This window comes from Canis lupus, chromosome 11 (assembly GCF_048164855.1).
Source record: "Canis lupus baileyi chromosome 11, mCanLup2.hap1, whole genome shotgun sequence".
Classification (NCBI taxonomy): domain Eukaryota; kingdom Metazoa; phylum Chordata; class Mammalia; order Carnivora; family Canidae; genus Canis; species Canis lupus.
The window spans coordinates 68439286-68456166 of record NC_132848.1 but is presented as its reverse complement, the minus strand read 5'-3'; the positions used below and the strand labels follow the sequence as shown (position 1 = coordinate 68456166).

The following is a 16881-nucleotide window of genomic DNA, read 5'->3' as shown; positions in this document are numbered from 1 at the left end:
TACATCCTCAGGAAAACAGCTGCTGAAGCTCCTGGGGCCTGGGTTGGCGAGATGGGGCGAGAACCTACCTGGTGGGTGATGGGATGTGTGAGTGGTGAGTGGGCCTGACCAGAACCCAGGGCTTCTATGGAATCTGCGATTTCGTGAAGTCTGCGAGGATGCTACTGCTCCTAGTCGGCACCGGAGCCTGCTAGTTCTCTGCCCCATTTCCCCAGGCTACAAAAACGACGGCCTCTGTAAATTGCTACAGGGTTTTTATTTATTTCTTGTGTAGGAAGCAATACCCCAAGTAGCATAAAACCTTTCTTTAAGGGTTTCCTCCCTTGAGAACAGACACAGAGCGGGGCTGCCCCCAATCCATAACTTGCATGGGCTGGGTACATGTTACAGTTGGAAGAGCTAAAAGAAGATTCCATTTGTTGTTTCCACTCCCAACTGGGGCTAAACTGGCCCCAGTTTTAGCACCAATTGAGAGAGAGGCAGAGAAGCCAGAAAGGTGGCAAGGGAAACATCAGCTTTGAGAAGGATGCTCAGGGCCGGGGGGCGCAGCGAACTCGAGCACTGGAGCTCCGTCCGGGAGTCGGACTCACCGAGTCAGGCCCCGGGGAGCCGCGGCAGGCGGAGGCCGAGCAGGCCCGCGGCGAGGACAGGGCTCCGAACCGAGGGACAGCGAGGGCCGAGGCTGCTGGGTTCCCGCTGCGGCTCGCCGACCTGCGGGGGCAACAGAGGCCGTAAGAAAGCAGCTCTGCTTGTGCAAAATTACCCCTTATGAAAACACGAGGATTAAGAAACAACTGTTTCCCACCACCACCACCACCACCACCACCACCAAACGGGGACTCCTGTTGAGCTTCACATAGGATATAAAAGTAAAACATCACGGATTCATATGCCAATAGTGGAGAGTTTTTAATGTCAAAAAGCAAATCCTTCGATTGACCAGCCCCCAACATCTTCCATCGTTTCAGGAAGGAAAAAAACTTACTTTCAAGAATTTTTAAACTTACTTTGATAACATAGAAAAACATAATGGCCACATTAATGACATTATTATCTCTCATTTACGAAAATGGCCATTAGAATGCCTACAGGGCTAGGCTGCGACAGACTTGTTCAAGGTTCTACAGGCTCTTGGAGGTAACGCCAGGCATTTCTTTTTTTTTTTTTTTAAGATTTTATTTATTTATTCAGGAGAGACACACACAGAGAGAGGCAGAGACACAGGCAGAGGGAGAAGCTGGCCCCATGCTGGGAGCCCAATGTGAGATTCGATCCCAGGTCTCCAGGATCACGCCCTGGGCTGCAGGCGGTGCTAAACTGCTGGGCCACGCGGGCGGCCCCAGGCATTTCTTTAAGAAAGTCTCTAACTCCTGATTAGCACAGCAGGGAATTCAGCAGGGATGCCCCACCTGCCTGAGTTAGGGATGCTTTATCAGGGTAGCGAATCCAAGCTGGGGACACAGGGGGAGCCACGTGGCCGCCCGGAGACCTTTGATGACTTCTGTCCCTGGGCTGCCTGTCCCCTGGAGACGCCTGCTGCCGCTTCACCCCTGCCTCCTCGGAACTGTTGGCTGGGCGGCGGCGCCAAGGGGCTCCAGGAGGGGAGGCGCGGCCCTTTAAGGCCGGCCTGCAGGGAGCCCCCTCCCCGAAGCTGAGACCCAGCAGCGCCAGCGGTGCAGTCGGCTCTGGTTTGAGTTAAGCTGGGACTGGGAGAGCCCCTGCCTTTGCGCAGAATGTTTGCAAACATTAAAAAGTGAGCTGGGGCTTCTTATTTCAGCATTAAGGCTTTATTTAGGGTGTTATGGGACAAAGAGGAGGACCACTCAGTTAGGGAGCAACACAACCACCTTTGATAAACCGCACTGTTAGGTCGTCCTGGATGCCCAGAGGGTATCGAGGGGGGCAGGGTGGTCTCCTTGACTGATTTACTCCCCAAGTTTGCCAGGTTGGAAAGGAAGGGTGCCTGGCTGGCTGTCAGGTTTTCTCCTGGAACATACCGCCTTGGAGGGGGGATGTTTTGCCTATTTGCGGAGGGCAGCAGCCTCTCTTTCAAGTGATTTGTTACAATGACGATGATTATTGTTGGATTATTATAGTCGCCCACTGGCAGGATTATAGTTAAAAATTTGGCAGTGTTTGCATTATAAATGACTATTTTTACAGCTCAGCCATAAAAGTTTACTTAGGTCTGAAATTTGATATACAAGCTCTCCATCCAGGAGTGCTTTCCTTTCAAATAGAATTTTAAAAAATGGTTAATAAAATTGGTCTGTCTAATTTTCCTGAGTTATATGAGTGTTTTGGAAAAAACAGAAATGTATCATTTGTATAGGCTCCCTACACTTTTCCTCAGTTGGCCTTGAGTTTGAACAAGATGCTATAACATTTAAATTATTCATACTGAGCTTGGATGTATTGAGAAGAAAGGATATCGTGCACAGGGCTAGACTAGAAGAAAGGAGAGGGGCAGACAGTCTCTCTATTTAACTACAAAGACTCTCTTTGTGGCCCACAAGTAGAAGCCGGTTTGGAACAATTATCGCTTTGCATTTTCATTATGCATTTTATACCTCTAAGTACATAATCACCTGCTCATGTCTATCTGATAAATAATGAGATTTTTATTTCCCATTTGCATTGTTAATTACAGTATATTACAGGAGTAAGATACCCGGCATCTGTTATTAATAGAATGTTAATTTTTTTAATAACAAGGGTACTTTAAATAGACAAAGAGAAAGAACCCTTTATTGGGGGCCACCCAGATCTGTTGATAGCTTTTCGTTTCTACTTTAAGGTAGACGAGGCAGGAGTGGAGGAAAATACCACATGAATGGAAGCTCTCAAGATGAAACAGAAACATGACTTACAGGCTGGCAAGAGTTTATGTCCTTACCCTTGAGGAAGGAGTCGGCTTTGTAAAGGCCAATGCAATTAGAATACATTTAATGTTGAAAGAACGAAAAGTCCAACCCATGAATTCCCTCTAAGGGTTTGATAACCTCACAATATGGGGCTCCAGTTGGAAGAGCCAATTCTAGTGGTCTCAGAATCATTATCTTTCCTTTCAAAAGAGGATTCTTCTGAGCAGGGTCACTGATTTCCCCCCAACTCCCATGCCTGGGGTCTTACTGAGAGGCAGTGTGGTGGGAAAGCAACAGACAAGAAAAGTCTAGGAGCCTGGAAATTTTCCATCTGCCCTATTACAGTAACCACCTAGGTGGTGGTTGCCTCTCTGAGTAAACGGGGAGTACTGGCATCGTACTAAGCATCGGAGTGCAATGAATATGCCGTGAAAAGCAGATGGGTGATAAAAATCCAAGTAACTAGGTAATGACTGCCCTTTAGGAAACACTGCACCAGTTGGTTGGTGTTGGATGGGTTCCTTTTGGCAACAGATTTTATCACCTTACCAGCTGCCACAGGGGGATATAGAACTGTTCTAGCACCACAGACTCCCTCAAGTTGCTCCTTAACAATCATACCCTCCACCCGACCCCGACGTGATGTAGTCTCCACCACAATCGTTGCCATTTTGAGAATGTTATAGAAATGGAATCATACAGTATGCTACCCTTTGAGACTGGTTTTCCACTCAGCAGAATGCCTTTGAGGGTCATCTAAATTGTTCGTGTATCAGTAGTTTATCCCTTTATATTGCTGAGCAACTTTCCATTGTATGGATGGAGTGCTGTTTGTTTATCCGTTCATTCATGGAAGGACTGTTGGGTTGCTCCTGGTTTGGGGTTGTTAAACATAAAATTGTTGTAAACATTCGTGTATAGGTTTTGTCTGGCCATTTTAATAGGCGTGTAGAGGTGTATGTCCTTACAGCTTTAATCTGCATGTCTCGATTGGCTGGTGACTCCGAACGTTTCATGTGTTATTTACCATCCATATATCCTCTTTGGTGAAGTGTCTGTTCAAGTTATCTGAAGTATCAAGTCAACCTTTGAAGAAGTTTTGCTCTGTGTTATGACTGCACCCTCCCAAGTGTATCTTCACAAGAGGCTGTAGTAATAAATTGAATTTCTTTCCAACTATTGTAAATGCTGGCCATGCTGTGATGGGACACAAGGCAGCACTCAAAAAAAAAAAAAATCTTGTCATTTTCTTCTAGTATGTCTTTTCTTGGTTTCATATTCCATGTCTGTATGCTAGGAATATTTCTTTTTTGGTTTTTCAGCAGAGGCAGAAAAATCTCACTAAATTCTAAGATGAGAAGGGAAGAGAGAGAGTGGAGCCAGGATGCCACAAGTGAAATTATAGCAGAAATGTAGCTAGATTCGAAGTCTGACTCCTATCAAGAAATCATGTAAGTTATGTGTAAATATTAAATAAAACCCCCACAATAGTTGCTTTAGCGGGTGACTAACCCCATTAAAAAATAGAATGAGAATTCAGAATTGACTTTACAAAAGGAATCTTTCATCCAACTTTAGCATGCATTCAAAATATGAGTTGACTTGAAAACTTTACTTGTCCAGGTCTGAATCTTTTTCTTAAATTAAGATATATCTGAAAATCCCTAGGAAAGTGCACTTTAAAATTTTACATATATAAATATTAAAAAGTATATTAGAGTAATCGAAGTAAAATAAAATCTGAGTCTTACTTTGAAAACCTAATCAAAAAAAAAAGAAAACCTAATCAAAGCACATATTTCCTTTAATAGAGAAGAAAAAGTGTGACTTAAGTTGCAGAAATAATGAAAGACCCTTAATACAAGGAATATTTCTTTTGAGAGTCTTTTATATTGGAATTCCTTTACTTACCTAATTACTTATTTTCTTTCTTTTCTTTCTTTCTTTCTTTCTTTCTTTCTTTCTTTCTTTCTTTCTTTCTTTCTTTCTTTTTCTCTTTCTTTCTCTCTTTCTTTCTCTTTCTCTTTCTCTCTTTCTCTTTCTTTTCTTTCTTCCTCCCTCCCCCCCCTTTTCTCTCTCTCTCTCTCTCTTTCTTTCTTTCTTTAGAAATTCCTTTACTTTAAAGCTACCTCCTGAGACCTGGGCACCCAGGGCCTCTGCTGTGTGTCCTACCTGTTAGAGACCCTGCTTTGGTCCAATACCAGTGCTTCCCTCCCTTCAAGAAGATTCTGAGGAGTCAGTGGAATGCCCACTTGGAGCTCATACTACACGATCCCTCCTTCTGGAACATCTCAGGTTCCAGGGACCAGGAATTCCCTGCCTAGAGGGGTTGCACCTGCTTCCGGGGCCAACACATGCATCTTCCTTAGCACCTCGTTCATCTTCCTCCCTGGGGCTGACGAAGCTTCTGGGGTGCTCACTGGGAGGCCCCAGGGGTGCCAAGAGTGGCTCTTGTGGGATACGGTTGTGGACTGTGAGTCTGCACTGCACGCTGGGGCTCCCCATTCATGTGTGTGAGGCTTCCCCTGACCAGGATGGGGACAGGCCTTTGGCCAGGGTAGGGGACGGGAGGGGAGGAGCATTTGTGATCTAGCTCGAGGCCCCACAAACAGTGCTTGGTTTTAACAATTGACCAGCAAGTTTTCGGAAGAAATACATTTCAAGCTCCATCTCAAAATTCACCTACGCCACCACTGAAGCACTTCCACTTTTTAATTTGTGTGGCGTGTTTCACATCCTCACAGAGATTCTCTGACAACTCCTGTAATGCTGAGTCTGCGCCGTGCAGTTTAGAACTTAATTCTGTTCTGTCGCTTACAATGAGCTGTTGTTTTCTTTGAGTTTTATTTTCCTTTGTCTCCAACTAGACTGGAAGTCCCTAGAGACAGAAAATAAGACTTAGGCTTCAGTGGTAACGTACCTACTCGATCGAGCAGAACTTTGAATACAGAGTGGGTAGCAAATATTTGTTGCTTGATTGATAAATCTGCAACGCCTTATAAATATGGCAAACAAGACTTAGGCTAACAGTTTTAAAACCTGACTCTGCTGAGAAAAAGAGGCAGTTTCTCAGGTACGAAAGGAAACAAATCGGGGAAGGCAGAGTAAAAGCAAAGGAAATCGTTTGAGCACCTGGCTTAGCTTGCACAGACCCCTTCCCCTGCCCTGTGTCCCACCGTCACCTCAGAGTCTTCAAGAGTGATGGGCAGACCTAGGCCCGATCTAGGCGACAGGGCCAATTTCAGTTGTAAAAACAGTGGTAAGCAAGGGATTTGAAGATCAGCTCTGTTGTTTCACAGCAAACAACTTATTTGTGCCCAGATCAAAAGTAAATAAACAGAATGGTTTTGAGTGTGATTAAGAGGATTACACGTTAGAGAATCTGCTCTTGCTATTACAGCGCAATCAACAGTGACCTCCTCTGCTTTTCTGCTCCCTCACTACCAAGTTTTCCCATTAAAATATCAACAAAAGTCAGTTTATTTTTCTCAAAATTAGTTTCTGTTATTTTTTCTAAGGATGACAGCATGGATTCTTTGACAGTTAAAGGCTTTAATTTGCCTTATAACGTAGCATGGTTTGAGTTGGCTGTTTTCAGACTCGACTGGACTCCTTGCCAACTGCCTGTGTAACTGGGTATACGCTGAGAGTGGGACGGACCATGTTTCCTATAAAGCAGAGGATCCAGGGACCATGGGGAGCCCCTAAGACTCTTAGGAGGTGTGCAGAGTCTATGCTATCTTTATAAGAACACTGATATGTTATTTGCCTTCTCATTCTCTGATGAATATACAATAGAGTTTTCCAGAGGCCACATGATGTAGGACACCTTTGCTTTGATGAATAATGGGCTGTGTCTTGTGTATTCTGGGGTCTTAAAAATTTATCAGTCTTAATTCCCAATCCAGAAAATACCTATAGATGTAACCCACATAAATAAAAGCTCTTTGGCGTCCTCAATTTTTAGGAGTATGAAAAAGGGTCCTGGGAGTAAAAAGCGTGAGAAGCACTTTTCTTAAAGACAAAAAAAGACTACCTGGGTCTTCAGTCAATCCTGGAGTGTACCAAGGTTCAGTGGAAAATCAGAGAAATAATTAAAAGTTAGAAAATCAGATTTATAGAAAGAGGTGAAAGGAATGGGGATTCATCAGCCTGGAGAAGAGAAGCTGGAGAGACGCCTTCATAAAGATCTGCAGGTATGTGAAGGGTTGATGCACAGAACAAGGAGAGGTTGGCTGACGTGCCGTGTGTGAGATTCAAGCTGGAGATAAAGAAGGATTCTCCAACAAGGGCTGTTAAACAGCAGAGTGGGTGATTGGCAGGTGCGTGGAATCCATCCCCTCCTCTGGAAGTCCTTACAAACCAGCTAGATTTCCATCTGTCTGGTATGATTTAACTCTGGCCGTGCCAGAAAGCCGAGGGGATGGAACAGATGAGGTCTTGGGCTCCTCTTCCAGCCCCTTGATTCTGTAATTAACTTGATGAAAGGAGCCGTGGCGATTTGCAGCGCAGAGTTTAGACAGGAATGTGCTTGCTGATCTCGGGATAGGTCTTGTGTGGGAAAGCCAGAGAGGGCTGCTTCGTGGCTGGTGGCGATCCGTATCATCCAGGAACATGATTGATGCCTGCAGACATCCATTTCAGATCAGACTTAGAAGGATTGGGCCCTAGCTCCGTGCCTAACCTTTCTCATGATCTAAGATCCGTGAGAGAAAGAATTTGATAGGTTGATTTTAGTCAGCTCAGGTGGGATGTGGAAAATTTCAAATATTAGATGTAGATGTAGGGTTTGGGGCATGAAATGCTCCTGATTCTAAAAGAAAAAAAAATGCAGTTCTTAGTTCTATAGAACAGTATCATAAAGTCTGAATGGAAAGTGTGACATGGACATAGCATTTCGATTTCACTCTGCGGTGGTGCTTTATTTTTCCTTACAGATTTAGTAGAATTTCGTTGCTTCTAGTTTTCAAAGATTCTGCGTTTTGGAAATAAGAGTTTGACGTTTCCCTGCACTGGGCTGGAGATCCAGAGCATCAACCAAATTCCAAGGTAGTTTGTTTCCTTTGCTTATCACTTGAATTTCCGTGAACAATGTGCCTGGGCCAAAAAAAAAAAAAAAAGAGGAAGGAAGGAATGCAAATTTGCTGGATTTTTACTGTTGGATCCTGACAGTGGGGACGATGACACAGTAGAAATCAGTAAAACCATCTGGGATAATGAGCTGGATTAGAGAATATAAATGAGATTTTATCTAAATGTAGCCCCAATCACCATGGTCTGTGTTGACACTTAAAAAATATTTGGGTCAGGCATTAGCTTGTCTCGAGTTGATTGATAGAAAGCAGAGGAAGAAGACAGAGCTGGGAAGACCCCCTTGGGTACTTTTTGCAGTGGAGTTTGATCAGATATCATTCAGGAAAACAACCCTGGCAGATAGCAGATAACCCCATTGTGGGAAACGATTACCAGGCTCTACCTATCTCCAAAAGATTCCAAGAGGCTACTGACCTCTCTTCTGACAAAGCCTTGGTGTTGAATGAGATGGCAAGACCAGGCCTGGGGCAACGTGGTAAATATGCTTTCTGTCCCAGAGGAGAGAAAAGTAGGATAATTTCATAGAAGCTGTAAGACAATAAACCTCTTTAATAATTAAGACTCCTATCATGCAAATACTCAATTATGCCCCTTGATGTTGAGAGAAAACGGGAGAGAGGAAGGAAAGGAGTTCCTGTTTTTAGAAAGCATGGAACTAATCTAGGACAAGTTATTATTCCAAAGGTATCTAGTAAGATATCACAGGTGGAATTTTAAAGAAGAGTTTGATAATGTCCTTGTTTCTCATAACCACTCCTGCAGCTAAGCTAGCACAGGTAAGCACAGGCTGCTGGGTAAAAGCTTATCTTCTTTGTGGCTTAAGAAGGAATTTTTTTTTTCTTTCTGGGCCCAGGCAAACTTGTGACCACATAGGTCTGAGTAAGACTTTATGGCTAGAAGAGGGAAACATCACTGCTTTGGTTTTGGTTTTGGTTTTCATTCTAAGCCAGGGGCCACCCCATCTAGAGGCTATGGGTGTGCATAAGGAACATCACAGTTTGAAGCTTCGACTTCCTTTCCTTCATTTGCCCAGGTTGTTCTTCAAGTCCTTACTTCTGTTTGCCATGCTCTTCAGTGTACGTCTCCCCCCACCCCCAGTTGTCTTCCAACCAAAATTGGGCTCATTTTCCAAGACTCAGCTCTCATTCTACTGTGTCTTCATACCTCCAAGAGCCTCAGAGCACCACTCACCTGCTGCACAAGCCTATCCTAAGACTTGCCACTATTTGCCTTGCATTAGAGTTATTTGTGTGTATGTCCATGTTTGTCGCTTGACTGTATGCTCCCACAAGGCAGGAGCCAAGTTATTTTTTTTTTTTTCAGATCTGAGTCTTACGCTCAATACATGCTCAATTAACGTTTACTACTGAGTCAAACTTAACCTAACACATCTTTTCCAGAAAAGGCATAAGATCCAGATGCTAATTAGTGGATTTCACGTCTAGATGTAGGTTTATTAGACCATTCAGTAAAACAACATAATTTTTACATTCGAAAGTAGAATGAGAAAACCCATTTCTACATGCGTATTTATTCAATTCATTGTAATTCAACAGGATAATGACTGAAAGTATGCATATGAATGTATATATATTTATGTATGAATGCAGACAATTCATATCTATATTTTAGTTTTTCTGCTACAAACCAAACAAAATCAAGAAGCACTGGAAACAAACAAAACATTTAAAACATCGTATTAAAATGAATATCATTCATTTGAAATGAATGGTATCTGGATTTTAATTTGAAAAACAAAATGAGGAAGAGTAGAATAAGTAAAATTATTACTTTGTATCTTCCTAACAGGATTTTCTTAGTTTAAAAAAAATACTGTGCTTTGAAAGACTGATATATTTTTAAAAATTTTATACGAATAGTCACCTGCTGAAAAAAATGTGTAAAGATGACATCTAAAAAGGAATATAGTCAATGGTTTTATTTTTCCTCTGTCCTTTACGTGGAGAAAATTACAAATTATTTTCAAGGGAGCAACATGACATTTCCGCAGATGGGTACTTTCTAGGACAAATGTAAATTGTAGAACAAATAACTTTTTTTTTTTTCCATGGGAAATGGTCTCTGTAGTTGTTACAAAGCATACCTTAAAACAAAAAACACTTTGAATAATTATTGTTGGAGGAGATATAATTGCATTTAAGATTCTGCATGACCTGAGTATTTATTCTCTCCCTTTCTGATTCCTCTACCAAATTTCTTTTTCAGATCAGGTTTCAAACCTGAATTAGTTTCTGCTTTATGTGAATTTAGATGTGTGAGAGTGTAAGTGTATTTTATAGTACATTTTGAAAGCCTCTTTTGAGAGATTTGTTTTTTGTAAAGTTCACTATGCTTAATCGCATAGATTTTTTTTTTTTTTTCTTGTTAGGGGCAGAAGTCAACAGCCCAATTCTTCCTGTTGTAATATACAGAACCAGAAACACAGAGTGAGTCCCACAGCCTGGCAGTGACAGAACTTGGTCTGACGGCCTTTCGAGGTTATTTTCTATATTCCACTTAAAAAAAAATTCACAGTTTTTCAGCAAAATCATGCCCTTCGTAGAGACCGTATCGATCACAATATTCATGAAAAGTGCAGAATCCGAGATCTAAAGAACATAGGCTCAAAAAAGATTGACTTAAAAGCATTTCTCATTTTATCCTTCAGTTCTCCAGAAGGTCCTGGGGAGAAGCACTTTCAACCTTGATATGAGCAGGATTCTCAACGCAGAATGGACTCCAAGTTTGGTTAGACCACAATGAAGTGTGTTGAAAGCCATTAGCAATTACGAGCATGGCTCTGTGCTGATTTGCTTTATGGTATATTTCATGCTGCTCATGCACAGTAGGTAATACACATGGATTCAGCATAAATTTAATTTTGCACATTAAGTAAAGTGCAATAGATAAATTATGCCTGAAGAGGAGCCACCAGCTGCTGTAGCCACTTCAACTAATGTACCCCGGAGGTGCCTGAGCACATCACTTGTGTCGAACCACTAATGCATCCTGGATATCTGCATGGATACATTTGCTGTGTGGAGCCAGGAGTAGCCTCCTGGCTCTCAGGGAGGGGCCAAGGAAGGGAACGGGTCCAGCTTCCTGGGGCCGAGCTGCCCTTCCCCCGGCCCCCCGGGCCCTCGGGCGTGCTTTGCCAGGCCTGGCCTCATTCAAGGGCTTGGTGGAAGGGTCCTAGACAGGATTTTCCCACGACCTGGGGAAGTGAGAAGGAGCAGAAGGGACCCCAAACATCCCTCCCCTGGCTTAGCTGAAGAATCCAGAGTCCATATGAAATGGGCGTTCCACTGAGGATTCAGAGATCGGAAAGGATGCATTACTGCAAAGATGGCTGAATTAGAGCTGCTGGGGGAACACTTACTTTTGAATTTCTTGGCAACCTTGGACCTCATTTCTCAACCTTAATGTTCACTTTATGGTCATTTTTTTGTATTTAATATATCTACATCCCATACAGGGAATTGAAGCAGAACACTCTGAGGGCTTTAAGGAAGAAAACAGATCTCCACTCTGTGGCAGGATTCATTCCTGTGGCCGGGAATGGTGATGACATGCTTTAAGTTATTTGAGATGAGTAAGCAGTTACAAGTTCCACTGGAAATGTGGCTCCAATCATTTTCAGCCAAACTCTGATAATGGAAGTTTCATCCTCTTGGCCATCCCCTCCTGGGGCCCTGTGACTGCACCTGTTTCAGGCTTACGCTCTTTCCCACGAGGTGTAGAGGAATGCCTCGTCGACGCCTGTCGTCGTGTCCTTTTGCCCATCGAAAGCACCCTGCTAGGACTGGCTTTGCCCTAATAGCCCATTTGCCATCCCCTCTCCTGGGGTAAACATAGTAGAGAGTAGCTACGGCTGCGTCTTACAAAAGGACACCCGAACACACTGAGGCATGTGACAAGGGCAGGCAGGACAATCAAAAAGTAGTAACAGGAACTGCTTACCATACCCCCCTGCTAAGTCCTTTACGTGCATGATATAGCTAAGTTTTCATGGAAACCCCATGATCATTCATTCTCATTTTGCAGAGGAGCAACCGGAGGTTTTAAAATTCAAGTTACTCATCCAAGGGGTTCTGCGACTGGTAAACGAGCAGAGCCAGTGTCCAAATCCAGACAACTGGATGTAGGACCCGTGTTCCACAGCATCACATCACTCTGCTTTATGCTGCCCTTTAGTACACTTCACCTTTGGGCTGTAATTTTTTTTTCCCTGCAAGATAGCATAGGTTTTCTTCAACTCACTTTTTTTTTTTTTTTAATTTTACAGACAAAGCAGATCACTCTGCCTTTAAATGGAAACTTCCTCTTGAAAGGAAACTTGAGATGTCCTGCATGTAGGAAATCTATTTGTGACAAACTGCTTCTGTTCCCTATGATGTTCCAGAGGAAGATTCTAAGATAAGAGCAAAAAGAGACTCCTGTTACCCATTAGTTAGCTGGATTGACTTAAGGAGTCAACCTCACTTTGCAGATTTCCAATGCTCCTTCTATAAGAACACAAGTCACAAGGGTAATGGATTCTTGGCCTGTCAGGGCCCCTCCTTGGGCTCAGTTAGAGAAGGATCCAGGAGGGACCCTTCCAAGGGTACACTGGGGCCTCTATGTACCAGCCTCAAGAGCGCTTTGTGCATCTATCTTCCCAATTCTATAGGCCATGACATCATACTGGTAGCCTGAAATTGGCCAGGGTAGGAGTCTTGATGCCACAGAGATTTGTTAGCTCTCCAAACCAGGGCTTCTCTCTCTCTCTCTTTCTCTTTTAGATTGTCAGTTGTGCAACATTTACCAGGACAGCCCCCAGGTACATGCTCTGCGGCCTCACGCGACTATATGACTGCTCTGGATACTTGGTAGTTCTTGTTCCACTAGCTCTCAGTCTACAACTCTTAAAGGAGAAAGAACTCTCATCAGCAGCACAAAACTATTGATAATATATAAAGTACCATTCGTGTGTTAGGTGTTACGAATGCTGAAATTAGGCATTATTTATTGGGGCAAACAGAAGGTGTTGCAGTATTAATAACAAAGTTTACATCTAACCCTGAAAATGGGTATGTGGTAGTAGAGTGCTCCAAAACCTTTCCCCAAATGCATCCATGTTCGCCTACCCAAGAAAGAGAAAATTCTAAGAATTTTAGTGCAGAAAAAGAAAAAAAAAATTTTTTTGGCAGAGATTACTGCTGTCAAGAGAAATGCTCTTCACCAATGACTATTTCTGCTTTGGATCTGGTTTGTACTAAGATCACAACGGCTGTAAATTGAGCATCAGATTCTCAGGATTCCACATATAACTTTGCCTCGAATTACCCACTGGGCCCAGCCACATCATTTAATCCATTTGCATGTGAATTGCCTCTATTTCATTTAGGGTCTTGCAGTTGCAGGCAACAGACCCTAACTTAAGCAGAAAAGAAATGTACTGGGTAATTTTTGGATGGCTCAAGGTACTGATGAGAAGGTAGGAGAACGAGATTCTGAGAACTGGTACCAGGGGATGAGCAAACACCAGTCACTTTCTTGGTAGCACGTGACCACTGAGAAGGAATCAGCCACAGCCACCTCCTCTCCAGGTACTGCAATCTGTTTAAAACACTTCGCTGGGAACTTGGGAGGGACAGGGACAGGGCACCTTCACACAAATAGGTCAAAGGCGATTCCCCCAAAGGGAATCTCGGGATGCACAACCAAAACATTAAGGAAATAGATGCACTGTGGTCATTACAATAGTCAACAGAGAAGACTAGAAACTACTGTTCAGTTCACAAATGGTCTATAAAATGTTCTGAACTCTTAAAAAAGATTGATTGGTTGATTGACTGATTGATGTGAGAGTAAGCACACAAGCAGGAGGAGCAGAAGGAGAGTGAGGAAGAGAGAGAATCTCAAGCAGACTCTGCACTGAGTACGGAGCCCAATGCGGGGCTTGATCCTACATCCCTGAGATCACGACCTAAGCCGAAACCAAGAGTTGGACGCTTAACTGAGCCCTCCAGGTGCCCCAAATGTTGTGAACTTCTATGATAAAATTATGAAAACCTTATTCATGAGCCTCACACTTTTGAACAGGTTGCTTTTAACTTGATACTTCAAAGTCAAGAGTCAAATTTGTGCTTCCTTGATTCAAATCAATGACCTTACATTGGATCCATTTCTGGTTCCATTTAAGTCTCTTTACCCCAGTGTTTTCTTTTTTTGCTTTATGCCTATTTCTAATTTATATTATGTAGCTATATTTTATATGTGTTCCTAAGCTGCCTAGAATCTTTTTTTTTTTTTTTGCAGTGAGGCAGCCTATAAATAAATAGATACATGCAATCATTCCTTAGGATTCTTTTCTAATTTTAATATCCTATTGTTCTCATTTGGAAAAATTGGGTATTCAAGGGAACAGAGAACGTTCTCTTAAATTCAAATATAATTTCAGAGTCATCCTGTCTTGACTGATACTTACTCAAAACAGAGTTGCTTTTTAAATCTCTTTACTTAAATTCACATGCAGGGGAAAGCAATAGCATAGAAGTAAGAGGAATGGTAATTATTTCCCTGGAGAACAATAATTTTGCAATAAATTTCAAAAACAGCACGATTTAGCAAATTAAGCTTAGAGCCAAGGATATTAAATAGAGTTAACTTTGTAGAAATAAATTCTGATACCACAGGCTTCAAACATTACTTTAAATGTATTCATTTCGAAAAGAAGCTAGTGAAGGGGCCCTTAAGGCCTCGGTTTGGGATGTTGGGTTCTGTTTTTAAAGGCTGAAGGAGTGAAACCTTTCTCACACCAGGCAGGATATAATAATGAATATATGTCTATATGAACACCTTATTTTGATATCACTGGACTGCCGAGTAAGCAATATTGATAGCAACAGCACCTTCAAAGGAAACTTGTACTCTGCAGCCATGCTTCTGTGCTTCGGCAACTCCACATGGAAATAGCATCGCTTTGATCCTATATTTAGTACTGATATTGTTTATGTTTAAATGTTAAAAATAACTCTTTAAAACCACATGCCCTAAGGTTAATAATAAAGGCACATTCTCACCTTTTGGAAGGGTTTATAAGAAATCTAGGGCCACCTCCTGTAGCCATATACGAAACTACGGGTCTGAGAGGACTTGAATGATAATTCGTTGTGAAAATCTTCCTTTTTGACTCTCTTCCCAATGCATGTGCTTAGACCCACCGAATTGCTACAGGGACTTTTTATTTTTTCTCGGCCCAGGCTTTGCTGAAGAGAATCAAAGCATCACTCTGAAAGGAAAAAAGAGGGAAAGAAAGAAAGAGAAGGGAAGACGGGGAACGATACACCATGGATACCACACATACACCTGCTCTGTTGATCCCGTGATCCATCTCGTGATCTAGTGATCTAGCTAGCGATCTCCATCCATCTAACAGATACTGACACTGTCTGTTTCTCTGCTTTCATCTGGGGGGAATGTTCAGAGATGGAAAGACAGAAGTTGGCCCTCTCTTACTTAAGCTAGAAGCATTCCTCCCGAAGTGCTGATGCTGGTCTATTGTCAGACTACACTGCACTCTCTCATTAATATTAACCATTTCCTCTAAAGTGTCTTACTCTTTGACTCACTCCGTTTTAAGGAGCCATTATTCTTACAGTGGTTGCTAAGTCACCATCAAAGAATTCTAAGATCTTTGAAGCACGAACATACAGGAAATGGACATTATCGGTTCCTTGGTCTTGGCAGGTAGTGTGGAGTAATTTTTGAAAGATGCGGAGAAATTGTGGTTGGGTCCATCTCAGTCGAAACACATTCTACTCTAGCAGTGGATATGGCTGAAGAATTACCCACACTGGTATCAGCGTTGTCTGCGACGGTACGGGTCATTACTACTGAGGCCTACCTGAGTGACTGGGTGTGTGGAGCGCGTGTAGGTTTTGCTAAAGACAACATTATGTTCTATTTACGGCTAGGATATCTTTTTCTGGAAGAAAACTGAGACTATACTTGGCCACCTCAATCTAATCAAGTTGAGAATTTAAGTTTCTTAATCTATTTGCTGGTTGACAGGTTAGTTGGCTGCTAGGTAGGATGGAGAAGGTTCCATTTAGTTTTTGTTTTCTTTTCTTGGGAAGTAAAAAAAAAAAAAAAAAAAAAAAAGAGGTGACTCTGTGGCTTAGTAATCAAAGATGAACTATTCATAAAAGCGTCTGGCGGAATGCTTTCTTTGCTTGCTGCTGCCGAATCAAATCTCTTCAGTCTAACCTTGGCCTCCAAACACAAACTCACTCCAAACTTGCTTCTCCAATACCACGTGTGGCAAATCCGCGTTCCTGCCAAACCACCTGAAAGGAATTATTTTCCTTGCACACAAGAAATAATTGTCAGTTCTTTTAAAGTTCAGACTGTAGAGGTTTTGATCAATTAAAACCGTTTCCACGCCTCAGTAGCATTCCCAAAGGTTAAATACGTTTCTGTTCTTGCATCCACGGGATAATTATGGAAAAGTGGGTGAGTTTCTTCCCTGAAAAGATAGGGAAACCAAGTAGTTATTTGTGCCTGCAAATCCTTTTGGGTCTAAAGAACGAGCAAGATAATAAATTGTTTTTGCTAAAAACAGGAAGTTTGGCAAAGATGCAAAAGTACAGCTAAACTTTGGCCAGGAAACCCAAAACATTGTGTTCTTCTTTGAAAGTATTTCCAGCAAGAAAAAAGTGGAGTGCCTTGAATACATAGTTTAAGAAACAGTGAAGGCATCTGGCAACATGAACCGCCTGCCAAACTTGTGGTTGTGCTGTGCTTGCTGATGGAAAGATGTGCCAGTTTTCAATGACTTATGTCATGCACAGCTGGAGACCCATGCACAAGATCTCGAATGTTGTGAAGTCCAAAAGGATTCGAGAAAATATCCCCCCTTTTCTCTCCCTTCAACCACACT

The 16881-nt window shown here is 42.4% G+C and overlaps 2 long non-coding RNA genes across 2 annotated transcripts in view; both read right to left on the bottom strand.

Moving 5' to 3' along the window:
- Positions 1 to 254: 254 nt before the first annotated feature.
- The window catches only part of LOC140600386 (uncharacterized), a 343896-nt gene continuing 327269 nt past the window's right edge, over positions 255 to 16881 (bottom strand). Inside the window, exon 4 of the long non-coding RNA XR_012003649.1 lies at positions 255 to 711. This is a non-coding gene — a long non-coding RNA (uncharacterized lncRNA). The remainder of the gene's footprint in view (positions 712 to 16881) is intronic.
- Positions 5563 to 15598, bottom strand: LOC140642330 (uncharacterized). The gene is made up of 3 exons (XR_012038807.1): positions 15459 to 15598; positions 15023 to 15231; positions 5563 to 5742 (listed from the first exon to the last, which is right to left on the bottom strand). It is a non-coding gene; the product is annotated as an uncharacterized lncRNA (long non-coding RNA).